Raw genomic sequence first — 22,814 nt, 5'->3', positions numbered from 1 at the left:
CATTGCAAAGTGTTGCCATAAAATGTCCAGGTACCCACAATTTGGAGATCCATACCGAGGACCTCGAAAACAGCTCGAGGAGAGTGAATATAAAAGTCAAAGAAATACTTGAAGTGGGGCTGTCCCGGACAATAGGACAAATCTTAGCAGACCTGGTAGACGAGGTGGATCCGTCAGAAATCAAGGTTGACCATATACAGAGTGGGGCCAAAAATAAATGACACAGGAGCTAGACCAAGAGACATCCTGGTAGCCATGCATGAATACCCTCAAAAGGAGAGAGTGCTGGCCACCGCAAAAAGAGCAAATTACCTCAACTTTAACGGCGCTGCTATCCAAGTATTCCAAGACCTCTCTCAGGTCACGCTCACCAAGAGAAGGATGATGCATACAATTGTGCAGGAACTAACGAAAATAGGAGTCAAATACATATGGACATTCACATTTGCCTCCTGTTTGAGCTGGAAGGCAGACAAAGGAGAATCACGTTGACAGGAGAAGGAGCGAATATCCTGGGATTAGAACTTGACTCAACCGGCAGCGAGGCCCAGGGCTCAATGACAGAGCAGTTGAAAAAAAAGGCATGGGAATGGTCCACTCAAGAATCAAAGAGGAAAGTGAGGAAAAAGAGGGGCCAGAGAGGCCCAAGAACATCACCAGAGAAGAACCTGCAGGAAAACAACCACCCAGAGAGGGGCAACGCCCACTGAAATGCAAGTCAGTGGGAAGTAAAACAGAACAAAAAAACACCCGGGGAGGGGTCACACAAAAAGACCACAGCGGGTGGCGGGGACAGAGGAGGACTCTTGGTTTTGAGAGATGAGTCGAGGGCGAACTGTAGGGGGACACAGTGGGAGAGGAAGAGAACTCAACCCCCGAGGAGGAGAATCGGGAGGTGCTAGAGGCCGGTTGAGTCAACCCAGTAAGGGGGGAGAGAAAGAGGGGACAAGGAGGGTAAGGAGAGGGGAGAAAGGGGGATGCCCCCAGATGCCCAGGGTGGAGAGTGTCGGGGGGAACCGGGTCCAGGTCCAGTCACACACACTCGCAAACTAAGGCTAGCAGCTAGTAAACCCCCAAATAATGGCTAAGTGTACAACACTAAAGGTTCTATCACTAAACATCAAATGCCTAAACTCACCACTTAAAAGGAAAAACTAGAACACTACCTATCGAGAGAAGACCCAGACCTGATCACCCTGCAAGAAACCCACATACAAGAGAAAGACAAACATAGGATCAAGCTACAAGGCTATAACCAAATCCAACAAGTAAATGATGAGACAAAAAAGGGAGGGTCTTAATAGCAGTAAGGAACAACACAAACCTAAAGGTCCTAGACATCAACAAAGACACCAAAGGGGGGTACGTAGGTATATTCCTCCAGGGGGCGGGAGAGACTACCACTCTCGCCACCATATACGCACTTAACTCAGGAAAAGATGCCTCATTATGACCCAGGCGCTAAGTGTTTAACGGCGCCGTAAAAGGCTGCAGCGCCGTTAAACACTTAGCGCCTAATTACGAGGTCCCTTTGGGGGACCCGACCTTAAGGGCTGGTTTTACCAGCCGTTAAAGTAGGGACCCGCAAAGGGACCTTGGTGCTAATTACGGTACCGCAATTTGCGGTACCGTAATTAGCGCCTTCCCCATTCCCATTGAGCCCCATGGGGAAAAAATGGGAATGGGGAAGGGCCATGGCGGCATGGGGAATTACCACCCCACCAACCTCGGAATGGGGTGGTAATTCCCCATTCCGCCATGGCGGACTCCGGCATGGACCATGGTGCTAATAGCACCATGGTTTAGCGCCGGAGTCCTAATGAGGCCCCCTGATTCATCCAATCGACATTCAAAAAACTGGAGGGATTGGCGCAGGGAAGAATAATACTCACCGGGGACTTTAGCATGGCATGGGACCCAGATAGGGACAGGAGCGCTAGAATCTCTTTCTCCCAAAACCAACCCTCTAAGGAATTGCGCGAAAACATAGACAACCTATCACTAGTAGATGCCTGGAAAGAAAAGTGAGGAACACGAGGGGCTACACATTTTGCTTGCACATACATAGGTCAGCATCAAGAATAGACTGCATTTAGGTCTCAAGATCCTTCTAGGGCAAGTGGCGGACATAGAAGAAGGAGAAATATCACTATCTGACCATGCCCCTATCACACTGAAACTTAGGAGGAAATAAACTCCATCAGGGCTATGGAAATGGACATACCCAGCTTATATCTTCAAAGATAAGACCCTGCGAGGGGAATTACATGAGGGAATAGAAAAGAGAGGGGAATTACGTGAGGGATAGCAAATTTCTTCCAGACCAACGACAACCCAGAAATATGCCCACTCATGGGACGCCTTCAAAGCCATGATACGGTGATAGACAATAGCAATAAAAGCATGAAGAGACAGAGCAGGATCTAGAAGCCAAACTGAAAGTAGTTATGCTTAAGTTGGCAGCGGGGACAACAGGAAAGATCAGAAGGGCATACAGGGTGATCAGGGGCCAACTTGAAATTATACCAACAAGTAGAGCCAAACGCACCCTAATACATTTTAGAGAGAGATATTACATGAAAGCAAATAGAGCAGACAAGCTCCTAGCAAGAATGCTGAGAAAAGAGGAAAAAAATGGGACCATTCTTAAAACCAGGACACCAGAGGGGGAAGAAAGATCTGACCAAGCATCCATTACGAGGGAATTTATTTACGAGATACCACTCAACCATATACAGGACAGAGGTCTTAAAGAGTGAGTCCCAACTAGAATATCTGAAACATTGTACCTTACCAAAAATATCAGACCAAGAGAGGGAACTATTAGAGAAAGACATCAACATAGCGAAAGTCTGCACAGCCATCACGTCACTCCCACCCCATAAAGCCCAAAGCCCAGACAGTTTTACAAGCGACTTTTACAAACAATTCATGGACGTCCTGGCCCTCCACCTAACCGCCCTTTTCAACAGGCTCGGCCAGGGGGAGCGATTACACCCTCAATTGAAGAGGCGAAAGTCATACTACTGCCCAAACCAGGAAAAGACTTGTCACAATGTAGCTCATACAGGCTGATAGCGCTCATTAACCCGGATGCTAAGATCTTCACAAAAACCATAGCAAACTGCCTGGAACACCTCATCCCCAAGCTGAAAGACCCTGATCCACCAGGCTTGATACGAAACAGACAAGTGCATTATAATACCCGAAGAATCGCCCACAAAGTCAAAAAGTGAATAAAGCACACATACCTGCACTATTGGTCGCACGTACTGCAGAAAAAGCCGTTGACAGGGTGGAGTGGAAATTCCTATTCCACACCATGATCCCAATGGGCTTTAGGGTAATCGTTATGGCCCAAATAGCCGCCAGCTATCGCAATCCCTCCCTACGCCTACTAATTAATGGAGACTTGTCGGACCCGATAGCAGTAACAAGAGGAACGAAGAAGGGCTGCCCCATGTTCCCACTTTTATACGCCATACACCTAGAGCCCCTATTGAGTAGGATAAGACACAACACAGATATAGAGGGAGTCCCCTTCAATGGAAGGGAACACAAGGTGGCAGCGTTTGCTGACGACATGCTACTAACGCTGACAAACCTGGGGGTATCCCTCCAGGCCATGAACAAAGTTTTAGCCAATTCAGAGAAGTAGTGGGCCTAAAGATCAATAGAAACAAATCGGAAATAATGAACCTGTCAGTACCTCTGGAAAGGGAAAAATAACAAAAATCCAGCTTTCCATACTCTTAGGCCCACACCACTATAAAATACCTTGGAATCCATGTCACTAAAACTGTAACCCATCTATTCAATGCAAACTACCCCCTCAACCCTACCTATTGTCGTCCACTCGGAATATGCTGCAAGGTTGGAGCCCTCTGACCATCTCCTGTTTGGGTAGGATCAATGTTTTGAAAATGGTCCTCCTACCAAAGCTGCCATATGTATTCATGGCCCTCCGCATAAAAATCTTCTTCTGGGCCATTCAAAAACTCACTAGAGCCTTCATGTTGGGATCATTTAAAAAAAAACAAGAATTTCAAATAGGGTGCTGCTACTACCCAGAAACAAGAGAGCTATGGGTGAGAAAGACTGGAAAGCCTACTTCCATGCAGCACAGATCAGGGTCATAAGGGATTGGTCAAGGGACAATTGAGAGAAAAAGTGGAGAGAAATGGATAGGGCATTGGTGGGGGTACGCCTCAAAGAGGTCCTCTGGATGCCCAGGGAGCACAGACCCCACAATATGTACTGTAGCAAAATTGAAACCCTGATAGGGAACTCATGGGACGCGTTGGTGAAATGTTCTAAGACTACCACTTTCCTGTCACCCCTCACTCCGATCTTTAGGAATCCACAATTCATGCCGGGAATGCCCGGAAATGTCTTTGCTAAATGGCAGGAAGGCGGGTGTCACAAGATAAGGGACATGTTTGAATGCGGGGGATAAAAACCTCCCCCCAGTGCAAGCTAGACTTTGGAGTGGGGAAGGGCAGAGATTCCACTATGCCCAAATGAGACATACGACGCTACATGGCCAATTGGGAAAAGGAGACGGAACGTACGATTGACTACGACCAATGGGCCTATGGTCAAACATCCCCAGATTCGCTCTGTCAATGCAAATACAGGAAATCTGGATAAAGATGATGTACCAATGGCACCTTACCCCCACCAAACCATCCGCAATCTATCAAACTACATCCAAACTATGTTGGAAGGAATTTGAGGAGGAGGGGAACTGGAGACACATCTGGTGGCAATGCCCGAATGTCCAACCGTTTTGGCTAATGATTCAAGATGCAGTGAAAGAAATACCCGGGGTAGGAGTGAAGGGCAACCAGGGTCTGTTCATAATAGACCTGGGGGAGACCTGGAAAGCCTGCCCATGAGAACACAACGCAAAGTGTACGTGATCCTGGTAATGGTGGTGGTCCTACTAGTAGCTCGCAAGTGGAAATCAAAGACCGCTCCTACAGAATACGAATGGGTGGCGAAGGTATGGGACTTTTTCGCCATGGAATGGATGTCATACTCCCTCCGAGAAGGCCACCAGAGATTTCTTATGGACTGGGACCTTGTGATGACATTTCTAAAGAAGGACTCCAAAAGTGCATAGTGCCCAAGGAAGATGAAACTCCTGAGAATAATTTAAAACCTCACCCACACCCGGAGAAAGAGACATGTTAACAAACCAATGACGGGCAAGGAGGGGGGAATTAATAGGGAGGGGGAAGGAGAGATAACAACCCTCAAACCCACGAGAAGAGAAATGGGGAAGCAATCGAACCCAAAGGGGGAAACAGGAATGAGCTAAATCAAATTGAGGACAAAGAACTGGAACTATCAGGGGGGGGGCCCTGTTACGCACGTGGAAAATGGCTGCCTAGTCCCGGTGCTCCTGCATCACCACAATATCCTGTGCCTAAAAATCCGTTCTTAGGCCGTCTGGAAGACTAAAAACCTTTGGAAGCGGCTGCCTGTTGACCCATCCACAACCTGTGAAAATCTGAATCTGCAGCTGCATTGATCTGCCGAGATCGGGCTGTGTAAAGATCTGCCGATACGCGCGGTTGTGTCGGGCCAACGTGCGACACCAGTAGAATTCACTCGGAAGCCGTGGTTGCTGAGATCTGAGGGCCGCGATTGGGCAGAGCCAACGCTGAAGGTTCGTGCCCGGCCCTGCTGCGCGGCCTGCGCTTTTCGTGAGGAGGTGGTTGGAGGTGCCTGGTCCCTTCATTGGATGTTCCGAGCTCTGCCCGAGCTCTCAGCGCAGACCTGCTGGGTGCTCGCCCACCTCCCTACCCCGATCGCGGAGGTACGGAGCTCCCACCCGCTCAAGGGACTGAGGACGACGCGGCCGGAGACCCAAGTAAGCGGCCATCAAACACAGGGGCAGGGGTGCAGTGTGCCTGATCTGAACACTACAAATGCGGCGAGGTGCCTGGGAGTGCTGTGGGCTCGTGTGACTCTGCTCACGTGGGGGGACACAATCCATCCATACATTACGGATCCGCACTGGAGACCTGCTGCCTTGGGCTGTGGATTTCCCAGACCCTAGCCACCTCTTTAGGCCTGCAAACGTTTCATGAGACCAAGGGAGACACATCCGTCAGGTCATCGGACTGAGCTCTGTGTTGGGTGTGGGGGTGCCACACTGCCACCATACGGCTGCCACGCGGCCTCTCTCTACGCACCCTGCAAGCTTGAATAAACCTTGTGGTTCTACCATACTAGACGGGGCACCTGGGAGTGCTGTGGGACTCGCTTGACACTGTGCACGTGGGAGGACACAGTCTATTCTTGTATTACGGACCCGCATTGGTGACCTGCTACTTTGGGCTGCGGATTCCCTGTGCCCTTATCCACATTTTGAGGCTAAGACCATACAGAGCTTCTGAAATAAACCCAATTCACACACGTGACTCAGTGGCCCTCATTACGACCCTGGCGGAAATCGAAAAACGATGGCGGAAATGCAATACCGCCATCGAATAGCGCTCGGTGCGATTATGACCCATCACCGTAAAGTACGATGCCATTAGCGACACCGTAGTGAACGCCAACGCTAACTGCACCAAGTACGCGCACGCGCGCCATGCCAAACCGTAATTACCACCATGGCGCAACGGTACGAGAATTCTGACCCTAGCGGACATGTACCTAACGCATCAAGCATGGCGGAAAGTACCATTCCGCCATGGTGAGAAGTACGGCATAGCGAACCAACCGTAAACGGCCCTACTGAGTGCCTGTACACCACTCCCTGGCCACATTGCACAACTCCTCGTAGGTGCAATGAAGTCACACAATGCAACCAGTGAAATGTACAAGTAACCCATGCATGCCAACGAACAAATGAATCTAGGGGCTCCAAGTGCCTTGTCAGTGGCCATCCATATTTGCCATGGCACCATTGCCGCACTGATGCAGCACAGGCATGTTAAGGTTCAAGTCCAGCAACATGAACTGAAATATGAGACAAACAAAAACAGGCCCCCCCATCGACTGACACCAGTGTAAGGACACATTCAAAGCAGTATCCTGAGTGAGACTGCACCAGCCCTGTACTCCTGCCAGTAAACAAACCAACCATCAGCATAAGCATGTACCACACAAGTTGGCAGAGTGACTGAGCAGCCAGGCTCATCTCAAGAGGGGCCAATGGGAGCTGCAGGGCACAGATGGCACGAATACAGAAGCTATTCCAATGGACATGACCTCAGTCTCCCTCCAAGAAACGCACGCAAACACAGGCACCTGTGACCAGCCATATTCTGATAATCACATCATTCCACCAATCCACCTGGCTGACCGGCATCTGTTACACAAAAGCTAATCCCCCGCCCCTGAGCATGACATCATTAAAACAGTCATAATGGTAGCCCCTATCCCTGACCACACTGGGCTTCGTAGGCAAACGCGGCCAGTACAGTACCACGCAACTATACTCAGAAGCCGGAACCCAATGCAGATCTTCTCACAATACATCGCTCCACAAATAGGAATATGCTACATTACTTGCAAAGAAGAACGCTACACGGTTAATATCCGAATAGAAATTTAATGCACAACAAAATCACCAAGCCCATACAGCCATTAGGTCATGAACTCCAAAATATATTTCATTATTGTGGGCTGCATCCGCAATAAATGACCAGCTTCTTCTTGTGTGACGCCCTGTTCCTTCATGGTACACAGGAGCTACATTCACGTTCAAAAAGGCAACATGGAAGCGCCTAGAACCGCAGGGCCGTCCCATTAGGTAGGCACTAGTCCAGCTGAAAGGTCGATATGTTGCTCCTAGCCACTAGTACTGCGTAAGGGCATGTGGCCCATTGGCGATCGTCCCATAAGATCGTAATGGTGCTCCACTGATTAACACGAAGCAGCAGGTGTCGGGAGTAAAAGCCATCTGCAGGAGTGGCATACAGATGGCAGCGGCAAAAGGGGAGGAGATACCTGTCACCCAAATGAAATGAAAAAGAATAGTATGGGCATCAGAACTACATTTGAATTACTCACTTCAATGATCACACTAAATCCACAGCCATATGCATGCTAGCCCACTCAAAAGGATTATTCCCACCCAAAAATCACTTGCGAATCATAACTATAAAAATCGAGGTGAAAACACTATTACAAACGAGTGTTTGTGGGCATGCGTCTGTCAAAACAGAATCCATTAGATGGGATTAGTAACGTGCATAGACACAAGTGTTTGAAGGCGCGTCGAGACAGGGAGGGTTCAACAAGGGCAGATAGACGATGGTCCCACTATGGCAGCTCTGCATCACATAGCGCAGGGGAGGTGGATAGATTCCAAAAAGCCCTGTACATGGCAAACTCTCCATTAAATCATCTGTCCATGCATCCATACATCATTCCCTCATCCCGGAATGAAAACGCCTGATTATTTACTCACATAACATGTGAAATTTCCATTGAGTCTGTGCGTAATGCAGTCTGCAAAATCCACTGTGCTCCAGGCCGGAATTCCAGTGTTGTGAAGTAACATGTATTTGGGAACGTCCTGCCTTATCGTCCACTACGCTATTGCGCATCCCATACTATTCATATCAATCATTGCATTCTCGCCATGGCCCCTGTCCCAAGGACATTAAACAATAGAACGTTATATTTGCAGTCAGACCTGTGGGCGTCTCCTCGCCGCTAGCTGAAAACCGAAAGCGCCGTCCTTCGAATTCCTCATTTGCAACATCACGTCGAAAAGGCATCTGTGACCGCTTGAAATCACAAATTCATCCATGTAGTGCGGCAGTGTGTGAAAATGGCAACTGGCTTCACTCACAAATGGGACGCCCCGCCCGTCGGTGAACCTCGGTACAGTGCTGCATGAGGGTCCACCGTTAATCGAGTACTACATTCCACTGACCCTTCACAAGTTTGTTCGCGACTGCAAAGATACTATGTGAAACAATGGGACCATAGCAGAATGAACATATGAACCAATATTTCACTGCCATCGGGATCAAATACATGATTGTAATAGCAAGATGCCATGCGTCGAATTGCAGCGTTGTGTGCGGGACGTGCTCGCCCAAAGGGGATTGCAGCTTGCACAGGTGGAATGAATCACCACAGGTGGAGGCTATACAGCCTGAAAACACATAAATTGCACACCCAACCCCCTCCCACAACCACACCCACTCCAAAATGCTACCGGCAGGACTAGCGATGTTGGCCCTGGGGGACCTGATAGCACTGCAAGTACTCCAACTTCAAGAAGAAGACGAACACCAACTACTACAACAACCGGCCGCACAGAGGAGACGCAGGAGGAGGAGGAGGGCAAGGCAGGGCCAGCAAGGCCCACCAGCACAGCCACTACCACCACGCAGGCAGCCCGCAATCCCACGCCTCTGAGCTCATCCGTTCAACCTCACTGCTGAGCAGATCCACACCCTCTACCGTTTGGACCGGGACACCATAACCGCCATTGTGGACATGACACAGGCTGACCTTGTCAGCATGATAGATAGCCCAACCGCCATCCCACCCCTACTGAAGGTGGTGTCTGTACTCCACTTCCTGGCCACAGGCACCTACCAGCACACAGTCGGACAGTTGCATGGCATTTCACAGCCAGTGTTCTCACGGACACTATTGCAAGTGCTCGATGCCCTCCTGAAGCACGCAGACGACTACATCTCTCTACCACGCTCGGAGCAGGAAATTACGAACACAAAAGTGGGATTCCATGCACTTGGCGGCATACCGGGTTGCATTGGTGCCATCGACTGCACCCATTTGGAATTGGTCGTCCCACATGCCATGGAGGCCCAGTACCGCAACCGAAAACAATTTCATTCTCTTAATGTACAAATGGTGTGTGACTCCAACAGGATCATTACACATTGTTGTGCCCGATTTCCTGGATCAACCCATGATTCTATGGTCTTGAGGAACTCTACAATACCACGCTACATGGAGCGACACGCAGGGAACAGATCCTGGCTACTCGGTGAGTCTCATTTCATGCATGATAATGTGGGGTATGTGATGCGGCAATGACCTGGCAGGAAGGGGGGGGGGTGCGTACGTAGCAATGTCATTCCACAAACATCCTTTATTGTCCACATACAGGTGATGCCGGGTATCCACTGAAGAGATGGCTCCTTACACCACTCCGGAACCCACAGAACCAGCATGAGGAGGACTACAACCATGCCCACTCACGTACCCGTGTAGTCATAGAACAGGCATTCGGCCTACTGAAGACTCGTTTCCGCTGCCTCAGCAGGTCTGGCGGGGCACTCCTGTACCGCCATGAGAAGGTTGCAAAGATGGTCATGGCATGTGTCATGCTACACAACATGTGCGTACGTAGAAATGTGCCCATGCCCCCTGACGCAGAACTGCAAGCACCTGAAGATGGTCATGATGAGGGTGGGGATGTGGCAGCACCTCAAGGAGTCCGCGAGGCACAGGAGGGCCGTGACATTCGTCAGATTCTCATAGATTCATGCTTCTAGCACTCACGCCTGGTGGCTGATACATGGACACGGGACTTGTGGCACTGTGTGTGTCTGGAACATGCACAATATGGACTGTACGCCTATAAAGGCCTCGTACACAAAGATCAATGTCCACACATCTCATTGGATGATCGTGCATTGTTTATAGCATATGTGAAATTATGTTACACACCCCAACGACCCGCCACCCAAGTGAGCCCAACACACCCCCTCCACCCTCCTACCCCCCCCCCAGAACACCAGTGTCCAAAGATGCTCATTGTCAGTGGGCAGACGCTATTGCAAGCCCCCTCTCCGGGTATCAGGGGCACCCCTGCCTGTGGAGCGCAGGTTCCTCCCAGATCTACGTTGGGGGCTGCCCTGGACGGAACTTGCAACGGATGATGTCTCTGCCTGCTCACGTCCATGCATGTCCCTAAGGGTTTGTGAGAGCTCAGTGAGCACACAGCGCACAGCGGCAAGTTCAGCACATACGTCTTTGGACGTCGCATGCAGTTCCCCCCTCAGGCTCTCGGTGCTTCTCTCCATTTGTGCCCTTAGTGTCTCTGTACTTCTCTCCATTTCTGCCCTAAGTGTCTCAGTTGATGTTTCTATGGCTGCCTTAGTACCCCCACATTCATCAGCATGGTCCTTGAGGAGCGTGGCCAGTTGCTGCTGTTGCACGATCACCTGGTCGAGGGACTGTTGCCTCTGCTGTGCCATGGCCATTTGCGGTGGTGTCACAGAGGGGCTGGTCACCTCATGTTGCCTTGCCACAGGGCTTGTGGGGGATGGCCAGTCGTCGTCTTGTGGGTGCCCCTGCGTGGTATCCTCATGGTGTACGGGATGAAACAAACAGGGGGATTGAGACAGGTCATGGATGGATCCTACATCGACATCCCCGTTTTCTGTGTCGGAGCATGCTGCCATTAATGCAGTGTCACCTATGGTGCTGCTGCCACCAGAAGCAGTGCCTTCTGTGGCATCCATTGGGGGGACCTGTGGTGGTGCTGTTGTGGGCATGCGGGCTGCTGGGGTGCCTGTTGAAGTTCCCTCCTGTGTGCTGCCACTTGATTTGTGCTGCTGCCGTGTCTTGATCCGTGCAGCTGAGGTGGAGGGTCTTTGGCCGTTGGTCTTGGCCCTCTTTGCAGGTGTGCTGGTAGGGGTGTCCTGGAGCTCGTCGTTTGAATCGGACCCTGTGGTGGAGTAAAGGAGGGCGAGCGTTATTAATGGGTCTGTGGAAATTGGAATGGCAATGTATCACATGCATTGGGGTGGTACCTGAGGGTGATTTGGGTCAGGGCCTTGGAGGTGGTTTCATTTTTGTGTGGATTGAGGATGCAGTTGTTTTGCAGCCTGCAGTTAGGGTGTGCCTGCTGCACGTGTAGAGGGTGTTTTTAGGATTTTTAATTATTTATGTATTTAATGTGAGTTTTAAAGTGCGCTATCAGGCAAATGTATGTGGACGTTCTCCTGGACATGTGTAACTATTGCACTATGTGGACACATGGTACTTCACATGATTGGACATTGTGGATTTAGCATTGTTTTATTTGGCCCACCTACCTGATTCTTCGGATGTCTGCACTCCTTTCTCCATCCCTCCGACTCCCTCTATACTCTCCATTCCAATGGTGGAGGCACAGATTTCTTCCCAGGGGGTCAACTTGATGGGTGATTCCGATCCTCCCCCGGTAGCTGTGGCAATGTTACGGTTGGCGGATAGTATGCTCCGTACGCGTATCCGCAAGTCGTCCCATCGCTTTCTGCATTGCTGTGGGTTGCGGGGTGCGGTCCCCACCGCACTTACCCGCTGTGCCACCAGGGCCCATATGGCCTTCTTGTTCGCAAGTGCCGTCCTGGTCATTTGCGTCGAGAAGACGACGGCAGCATTCTCCTGGAGGGTCTCTGTGAGCACGGTGAGTTCCTCACGGGAGAAGTGGACCTGCCGCTTGCGGTCGCACGCTTTTTTCGCTACTTTTCCCATTTTTATTGCTTTCACTAGGGTGGATGACGGGTTGGGATGTGTCTCAGGGTAGTATTTTTTATGGTTGTGTGGGAATTCTGATTTTATAGGTGTACGGCGTGCTGTTTCCCGTTCCGGGACCATGTTTTTACTTCCGTTTCCGTATATTTACGGTCACCGTACTTTCCGATTGCCGCTCATTACGGTGACCGCTAAGATGGGTGGCGGAATTGCACCTAGGGCGCCGTACGACGGCGGTGAGGGGCGTTTTGGGGACATTTCCGCCATCGCGGACTTTGCACTTCCGCCATGGCGTAGTGCTCATGCCCGATGGGTCGGAATTAGCCGCACTTTGCTCCGTCGTGCAATGGCGGAAACGCTATTTACGCTATGGCGGTCAGGTCAGTCACTTTCCGCCAGGGTCGTAATGAGGGCCAGTGACAGCATGGGGGGGCCAAACAAAGCAAACAGGGCGTCCAAAACTCCCGGTGGTAAGAAGAAGGGCCCTATGGACACGTTTACCAACACGGCGAATCACACTGGGATGGTGGACACACATCCGGAAGCAAATGTGCCAGGTGAACTGGATGTGACGGACCGAGAAGATAAACTGACCACGCTAGTCCAAAATGGGTTCCTGGCGGTAAACACCAAGCTGGACGAAATAGTTGCCACCATCGGCTCCATGAGAGCCAGAATAGACAAAGAAAGTGCACATGTCACAGAAACCGAGATCAGGATAAGCGTGAACGAAGATACTATTTCCCACCACAGTCGAGACATCTCCTACATTAAAGACACGATGAGCAAACTACAGAGCAAATGTGAGGACCTCGAATCCAGGTCGAGAAGAAATAACGTCCGAGTGGTCGGAGTGGCGGAGTCCTTTGGCAAGAGCCAAATGGAAAAACATGTGGACGAACTGTTCAGATCCTTATTTGGACCGGAATCGCTCTCAAAGCATTTCCTGGTGGAAAGAGCGCACCGCACACTAGCACCGGTACCCAAGCCAGGAGCCCCGCCGGGTACGATAATTGCTCGCCTCCTGAACTATAGGGACAGAGACACTATCCTTCGCTTGGCAAGGGAGGCTGGTACACTGCACTATGAAGGTAACCGAATACACATATATCCGGATTTATCCGCCTCTGTCCAGGCAAGTAGGTGCTCTTATGAACCGGTTAAGAAACTCCTTAGAGCACGACAGATCACGTACGCCTTGATGTTCCCGGCCAAAATGAGGATTCAACATGCAGGGAGAGCGCACTTTTTTGAAAATCCGTCTGAAGCCTTATCTTATATTGAATCCTCTATGCCCCTCCCTCCTAGAGGGGACCGGCCAGCGCCAAACAATAAACCCCGCCCGGCAGACTAAGGTATATGTTCTTTACAAAATTGGCTGAAGCGATTGAGGGCCTTCCCTCATGGTCCCTGGAAAAGTGATACTATAGACGGCCATTATTTGTGTTTTGGTGGTCGCTAGGAACCGGGATTGGCGGTCATGTGAGGCAACATGACTACCCCTGGAATACTCCACAAGTTGAGGGAAAGACATCGTCAAGTTGGGGGTGACGGTGAGGGAGGTGGGCGGACCAACGGGTATGGAATGGATTGTTGTTGTTATAATATCTCATGGGTTGAAATGGGAAAGGGCCCCCACCTTATGGCACTCAGCCCTTAGGAAGTTACGGGGGGAATTGGTTATTGGTCACTGGTTAAACAAGTGGTCTCGGAGATTCTGACACGATCTATGTTATATGAAAGATGCATCGAAGAGGTTGGTGATGATATCCGAACATGTATATGTGAGACTTGGAACACGCATTGAGGGTTAAACTATTGTTGTGGAATGTAAGGGGGTTGAACAATCGATTGAAAACTAAGAAGGTGGGAAATTACATTGTCAGACATGGTGCTCAAATTGTTATGCTACAGGAAACACATGCTGTGGATACTAGTAATGAGTGCATATTGCCTAGTTGGGGCAAATCAAGGTTCTACACAAATTACTCGTCTCAGTCCAGGGGGGTCGTCACGCTTATACACCCAAATCTGGGATTCCGGCCCGAAGGCCAAAAATCTGACCCCCTTGGTAGATATGTTCTGGTGTGGGGCTTGATTGCAGGACAGCAGATGCTACTGGTCAACACATATGGGCCGAACATTGATGACCCAGCCTTTTAAACAAATATGTACCAACTAATAGCCGCCATTGATACACCTACTATACTGTGGGGTGGGGATTTCAACGTTGCTATGGATCCAGTACGATCGTTAGGGCACCGAGCAGGGCTGTTCTTACCTTGAGACATATCCTACCCCAGCTCTCCCTTGAAGATGCCTGGCGAGTGCTGCACCCGAATGAAAAGGGCTACACATACTATTCTTCAGTTCATGATTCCGAATCCAGAATTGATAATTGGTTTGTATCCCCTGCTATGATCACTGCATCAAAGTCGTGTGAACTACTGTCCTGTACACTGTCTGACCACTCCCCGATAACACTTGAGGCTACAATCCATAATTGCCCTAGACCGCTCAGAAGATGGAGAATGCCTGGGGGGTTGCTAGGCGATTCTGGAGTGGTGGAAGGACTACACATTGAAATTGTGAAGTTCCTTGAAAATAACATGGGCTCATTAGATAGATGTTCCACGGTATGGGAATCCTTTAAGGTCTGGGCTAGGGGGACGCTGCTATCCAAATCTGTGGGTCTTCTGAAGGGGGTCAGAGCTGAACTAACCCGAACTGAAAATGAATTGGGGAAGCTAGAGGAAGCTTACACTTGCACACAGGATAAGGCCACACTAGCTGGGATACAGGTACATCTCCAGGAATTTGGCAGACTAGCTGCTAGGTAAATTCAATTTATGGCGGCCCCGGTCCGAGCCCGTAGATATGGCGAGGGCAACAAGGCGGGCAGGACACTGTCCAATTTATTGAAACAAGACAGGCACCCCAACCGAATCACTAGCATGCAACAACCAACCAACAACTATATAGCAACAGAGACACTAAGTCAATCATGGAAATCAAGGCATACCTAGGGTCGCTGCCGATGCCGAAACTCTCTGAAGAGACCCGCCTGGCAATGGACCAGCCTGTCATGGCTGAGGAAATTGCTGAGGCTGTTAAGGACTTGGAAACCAATAAAGCTCCAGGGTCAGACGGCTTGGGTGCCGAATTCTATAAGGAGTTCCGTGAGGAACTCGTTCCACTGTTACTAAAGGTTTGGGAGGAAGCCCTCCAGTGTAAAATACTGCCCCCATCTATGAGAGAAGCCTTGATAACTGTTCTCCCTAAGCCGCGCCACCCACCCCAAGACATGTCGTCCTATAGGCCACTCTCTCTTATTAACACGGATGCCAAGGTATTTGCTAAGGTGCTGGCCAATAGGCTTCTACCGGCAGTCCCTATACTTGTTCACCCTGACCAGAATGGGTTTATCCCCATCAGACCCACGGCCCTTAATCTTCGCAGACTTTTCGGCATCATGGCCCAAATAGACCCGGATAGGAACGCAGTTGCCATATCATAAGATGCTGAGAAGGCCTTCAATTCTGTGTCATGGGCCTACCTGCTAGCAGTGTTGGAGGCATTTGGTGTCGGCCCTAATGTTATTAGTTATGTGGAACTACTGTATATGGAACCTGGTGCTCGGGTATTGATCAATCAATCAATATCTGATCTGTTCCTATTGGGGAGGGGCACCAGGCAGGGGTGCCCATTCTCACCCATACTGTTTGCCTTGACAATAGAACCAATGGCGATTGCGATTAGGCTTAGACACTCAAACAGGGGCATAAATCTGAAGGGAGTTACTCAGCTAATCTCCCTGTATGCGGACGACGCGCTTTTATATATCTGCGAACCAGAAAACAACTTAGCACCTATTATGGCTGAGATCCGGGAATTCACTGCATACTCGGGGTACTCCATAAATACAGACAAGTCGGAAGTGTTTCCTCTCACATCGACAACCAGATGCCCCGGTTCTCTATGCGATCTGAAGTGGTCTGAGAAATCCATTCGGTATCTGGGGATACTTGTCTCACGTGAAAAACACATGCTGTACACAGACAATCACGATAACACACTACAAGCCTTGAACACTAAACTGTTGCTATGGGACCGCCTGCCGATATCATTACATGGTAGGACTGCCGTCCTTAAAATGATAGTCCTGCCCAAACTATTGTACCTATTCGTGAACATCCCGATATGGCCGGGACGACCCTTCTTTAACAAACTTAGGTCAATGCCGACGACCTTTCTCTGGAATGGAAAGACTCCAAGAATAGGTTGGGAAAAAATGACTGAACCATACTCCTCAGGTGGCATAGCAGCACCTGACTTCGAACTATACTACTATACTGCCCAAGCCCAATTTTCGAAATACTGGTATTCCAAAGACGGGCCCCCCCATGTGGCGATAGAGGAACTCACCACTTCCCCCACGAATATACAGTCCGTAATCTTTGACGCACACTACAGGGACACATGTGACTTTAACCCTGTGAGCTGCACGATTGGTGCATGGAGAGCCATATTCAAAAGACTGGGAGTGTTGTCCCCCTATAACCCTGATATTTCTCTTTGGAATTACCCTGGCATGCCACCAACACACGACAGCAGCTTGCGTGAGGCCTGGGATCCCAATGAAGAGATTAGACTGGGCGACATGTTTGTTGATGGGAAGTTTGCGACCCTTCATGTAATCACGGGGGTGCTTGGTAGGGGTCCACTTAGGACGCTGCAATACTACCACATGAGATCTGCCTTCCAGAAACACTAGGCGTCTTTTCCCAATGAACCCCCTACACACCCTTGTCTGCAGATGATAACGTCTGGAGACTGTCTGAGGATTTCCAGTCTGTACGCTGCGATACAAGCACACTCCCCCACGACTAACCTAGTCAAGAATAAGTGAGAAAATGATCTCCAAATCCCCATAGACGACAAGACCTGGGACAGATACTGCTCCCTCACCAAGAGGGTTTCCCTGAACGCGGGTTTGCTTCTGATCCAGTTTAAAATTATAAACAGACTACACTACACCCCGGCCAAAATATCCAAATTTGTTCCAGATAGTCCCGGCGAATGTCCTAAATGCAAGGCGGAACAGGCTGGTTCGTTCCACATGTACTGGGGATGTCTGAGGGTGGCTGGGTTCTGGAGAGAGGTGGCAGATATCCTTGAAGAAATTACGCAAATCCCCCCGACATTAACCCCGCAGAAATATCTGTTTGGGGACATAGGCAAATGCTCCGAAAAGATCAGGAGGCTATTTAATGTCTCGTGTGCAGTGGCCAAAAAATGCATTTTACAACAATGGAAGAGTACTGCGCGACCCACTGTGAAACAGTTCCTTCGGGAACTGACGTATGTCAATGAGGCCGTAGAACAGTTTGCCCTCACCCGCCCAGCGATGAGTAGACCCAAAGATATTTGGGGACCCTTCAGAATATATCTCTGTGACATGTTTTCTGATGATGATGAAACTATGTAAATATACCACCTCGAGGAGATGTATCCTATGTGAACTGCTTTCCTCCTTGTTTCTGTTTATTTCTGCCTGTAATGTGAAGATGTAACTGTGTTATGTATCTTTGAGGCCACTAATAAAAAAAAGTGTTAAAAAAAAAGAACTGGAAGTATCAAGACCTGGGAAGGGGAGGATGGAGTTGGGGTGAGGGGAGTTTATTTCAAGTGTTGTTTAAACAAATGCCAATAAAAACGTATACAAAAAAAAAATGTCCAGGTACTAAAACCATTTTAAAAGATATGTATAGTTAGCAGAGCAGTGCTAGGTTTCACTATGCCCCATATGTATATATTGAATCCCCAACCATCTTCTGCTCCGCCTGCCGACCCTTGCTTTCATTAACCCCTTCACAACATGAATTATTAAAGTACTGGCACCCATCACTTTATCTCCCCTCCCTCTTTAAACGATTCCTCTTGTGATGAATCGAGGGAATTTGTCCCTTCTGCCCAAAGGGGAGCCTCCCGCTCTCAGGCGAGGGTGGTGAGCATGATTTTCAAGATCCTCCCTAGGAGTCTGGGCAAGTGGGACCTCACTGGGAGGGTTGAGGAGAGGATAAAACACAGGAAGATGGATCTACAGGGCTCTAACCTCTCTCCATGGCTCTTTAACCACTACCTGGCACCTCTGTCCCACCGCATCTCTACCTTCTGTGCTAAGTTTCAGTGTTATGCAAATGACACTCAGCTCTCCTTCAGGCTCCCCTCAGTCTCTTCTGCTCCTTCTCTCATACCAGACTGTCTGTCCACAATTTAGGAATGGTGTGTCTCCAATGATCTCTGCCTTAATGCCAGTAAGACTGAGATCCTCCTCATTGGGAAACCTGCTCCCATCTTCCCTCTCACACTCTGGCCGCCCACCCTGGACCCTCTATTTGCTCCTTCCTGTGAGCCTAAGAACTTTGGCGTCATCTTCGACTACAACTTATCCTTCTCTCCTCACTTCTTTGACGTCTCTAAGAAGTCACACCATCATCTACACCTCCTCAGAGGTATTCTTCCTTTTTGCACTTTCCCCCAGAAGCTCACTGTTTTCACAGCCCTTGTCCTCTCTAGGCTGGACTACTGCAACAGCCTCTTTCTAGATCTGCCTGCCTCAACTCTTCGCACTTTACAACTTATCCAGAACAGAATTGCAAGACTTATCCTTGGCCTCAAGCCCAGGGATCGCATCTCTCCAGCCCTGAAATCTCTACACTGGCTCCGTCTGGCTGTGAGGATCAAGTTCTGGACCCTCTGCATCATCCACAAGGCTTTCAGGGGCTCAGGACCACACTACATCCAAGTTTCTCTTCCTAAGCATCTTCCTTTTTAAGCCCTCTGCTCATCCTCCTCCAACTCTCTGAGGGTCAGACGCTTCTCCGATCAGAGAGTGGAGGGTAGATCACTGTGCTCGGCCGGGTCCTCCCCCTGGAACAGTCTCCCTGCCTCTCAAAACTTGAGCAGGTCCACTCAAGGTTCCAGAAGCAACTCACAACCTTCCTTTTTGCTTAAGCTTTCTCTCGCCCTTGCTGATGTCCATTTCTGCTGCACATACTGGTTACCTGGCCACCCACTGAACCTACAGGCCAGGCTCCGGCATGACCAGTTGCCCTTGCACCTCCTTCGGGCCTTCCAACCACTTATGGGACTGTATCTGCAACCCTACAGTCCCCTGACTCTCAGTACTTATGAGCCACCTCCCGGCGGCACTTAGAAGTTAATTTGCACTCTCCCCTCCCGCCTCCCCCCTGGCACTTCCCCCCCCCCACACCTGCGCGATCTGATTGACACAAGGCCTAAAATCGTTTTTTTGTCCTCCTTCTGTCCTCCCTTCCTTGTCTTGTTCTCCCTTGTCTTGTCACGCCTAGAAACACTTGTGTACAGGCACTTTATAAATGACATAGCACGTTATAAATTACTTATCATATCATATCTTCTGAGAGAAATGTACATCTGACATGACCTTATGAAGAAAGTTTGGTCACCTTCTTCTTGGAGAACACCAAGTAGCGTGGTTTAACAATCAACGCCTGGGGCTCATACACCTCTCTTTCTAGTGATAGCTACTAGGAAAATCACCAAAGGGTGAGCAGTCTCAATGAGCAGGAATGCAGGGGCTCATACGGAGCTCCTATGAAAAGTAAAAAATAAATGAATATCCGCGTTGGAAAGAGCAAACTTCCATGGTGGAAACTGGCTGCATAGCCGCCACAAAAATTGCATAACCATGGGGGTTTGGAAGAAAGAGCTCTGTTCGTGGGTTCTTTTAAATGCCAGAATAGTGGGCAGATAACCCTTCACAGTGCCAACCTGTGGGCCCATCCTGGTCAAGGAGAGCTGGAAATACAGAAAAGAGGAAGTAGGTCAAATGCAAGGGTCCAGTTGTCTCTCCCGACATGAAACAGAAAACCTATGCCACCTGCAGGCATACATAGACTTGGTGGACGGACTCTATACAGAAAGGAGTACATCCAGGATGTCATATGAGAATTCTCCTTCCTTATGACTGAATCTCTCAGCAGCCAAGCATGACAGTTCAGACTGCTGGGGCTTGGGTGGATCACCCACCCCCCTGATTGGGAAAGCAGGTTTATCCTCACCAGAAGGCGCCATGGAAGGCAGATATGTTCAAAGCAGAGTCTACTTAGAACTAGCAGAATGACAGGGATCAGTGAATGCATGTAGGTGGTTGAAGTTCCACTCAATCGTCAATGCGCCCCCCAAAGCTCTCTGTCAAGGACACTTTCTGAAGCAGAGCAACTTGCACTTCCGGTTCACGAAAGAACTAAAGAGGTTCACTGGAGAAATTCCTCAAAAGGCAAAGGTCTCCTCCAGAACTTCCTGGCAGAGCTCACACTCATGGGATGCTGAGTTTTGTCTGTGCAGAGCCTCTGTTTTGATGTTCTCTGTCCCAGCAACATAGGTCCCCATCAGAGACACATCCTTCTCCAAAGCCCAGAACCATAGTATCAATAATGATATACATAGAGTCAAAGACTGCACACCACCCTGCACTACCCCATTTGTTGAGGTAGCAAATGGCCACCATATTGTCTGTCAAGACCATCAAAGTCTTTCCTTACACAGAGGGGAGAAACCAGATTTTCCCAGGCTCCAGTAAACTGATGTGTTTCTATTCTTCTGTCGGTTTTAGGCATCCAGGACAGGCTCTATATTTGCACTTTGAACTTACCTTATAATCTGATGTTAGTTTTGATTGACACATGACCATAACAGGTTGTCTTTTTGAACCACTCTGTGTATCTGTTTTGAGACAGTGATATAATGCTTTTGTGATTCACATATGCTTTCATACAGTGTTACTATGTCCTTTGATCAATTTATTTCAATTAAATTGAGCACTGATCACGTTATTTGAAGTTTAGCAATGTATTATTGAATCCATTTAATTTGCAAAGTGTTTGAGCGCCACAGAGGAGGAAAATCAGTATCTTTCATTTGTTAAGGGTGGGTAGGGGTTAACCACCACTCCACCTCCATCGCAGCTCAACAGACATCTTCCAAATCTACTTATCACATCTACTTAATGAGTGGTAACTAGCGCACTCCTCACCAGGTACCCCACCACAAGCTTACTGGAGACCAGGGGTCACTCACTGTTAGGTCCAGCAGGTGAGCAGCCTAGGCCTTCAGGGGTGAGTCTGTGTCTACAGTCAGTTGGGACTTAGCCAGCCAAGGTAAAATCCCTCTCAGCAAGTTGTTTCGCAGGGACCAACACACAAAATCTCCAGACACCCTATCCAAGACCTGTCAAAAGTCTGACATGTTGCCCTGTAACTGAGGCCACTGGCATCGAAGCAGCCACTGCAGCGACCTCATAAGCAACCAGGCCTCTGGCACAATCAGGATACAGTAGCCCATTAGAGCCAGAAGATACAGAAAGACAGGGATCAAGACCTGCAGTTGGCTATGAAAGACATAACTTATCTGATGTATGTTCGCAACTCGATATTCGGGAGAAAAGGCCCTGCCCAGGAAGGTGTTCAAAACAGGGAACTGGGACGACGAAACATGTGACTTCTTGAAGTTTAGAGAGAAGCCCAAATATGCAGTAGGTTGCATGTGTGATACAGATGTCCTAACACCAGGTCCGGGGAGTTGGCCCAAATGAGCCAATCATATCAATGTAGGTGAAGATATGGTTTCTTTACATCCTGAGATTAGCCACAACCAATGCAAACCATTTCGCGAATATCCTGGATGCAGAGGAAAGGCTCAATTCCTGGACTCAATCCTGACAGTGACCATCACCAACAACAAATCAAAAATTCTTCCTGAGCTTCGGATGGATAGTTACATGGAACCAGACATCCAGGAGATCCAGAGACATCAACTAATCCTGCAGCTCAAGGATATGCAGGATCTAGCCAATAGTAACTAATTTGAACGTGTCCTTGCACAGATACACAAGCCTTTCTTTGGTACCAGAAAGTAAAAGGTGCACCAACCATGCCCTATTTCTGGTGCGGCACCAGCTCAATGGTGCTCTTTCTCAGAAGGCGCTGAAACTCCTCGGACAGTAGAGTGTTCAGAGAAGAAGGAAAGGAAGGAGAGTGGACAATGAAGAAATGGGAGGTAGTAACCATGAGTTTGACCTGTAGGTCCCAAGCCTCTGAGGTGGTGAGATGCCACTCTTGGACAAACAAGAGTCAGATGGACAAAGTCCAATTAGAAGCAGCTTTGCTCCTGGGAAAACTTTGGGGGCAACAGAGGGAACAAAACCTCCAATCTGCACACCATAGCCTCTACCCAGGCTGGCAGAACAGTGCAGCTGTTGCTTTCCAGATGGTTCCTGACCCCTGCCAGAGTGGGCAAAG

The 22,814-nt window shown here is 49.3% G+C and overlaps 1 protein-coding gene across 1 annotated transcript in view; it reads right to left on the bottom strand.

The window, feature by feature from the left end:
* The window catches only part of LOC138511068 (uncharacterized), a 3,073,423-nt gene that overhangs the window by 110,214 nt on the left and 2,940,395 nt on the right, over positions 1-22,814 (bottom strand). The window lies entirely within an intron of this gene.

The sequence above is a fragment of the Ambystoma mexicanum genome, chromosome 6p (genome assembly GCF_040938575.1).
Source record: "Ambystoma mexicanum isolate Mex_15411 chromosome 6p, UKY_AmexF1_1, whole genome shotgun sequence".
Lineage (NCBI taxonomy): Eukaryota > Metazoa > Chordata > Amphibia > Caudata > Ambystomatidae > Ambystoma > Ambystoma mexicanum.
The sequence above is the reverse complement of the archived record's forward strand: the minus strand, read 5'-3'. Positions and strand labels throughout refer to the sequence as shown.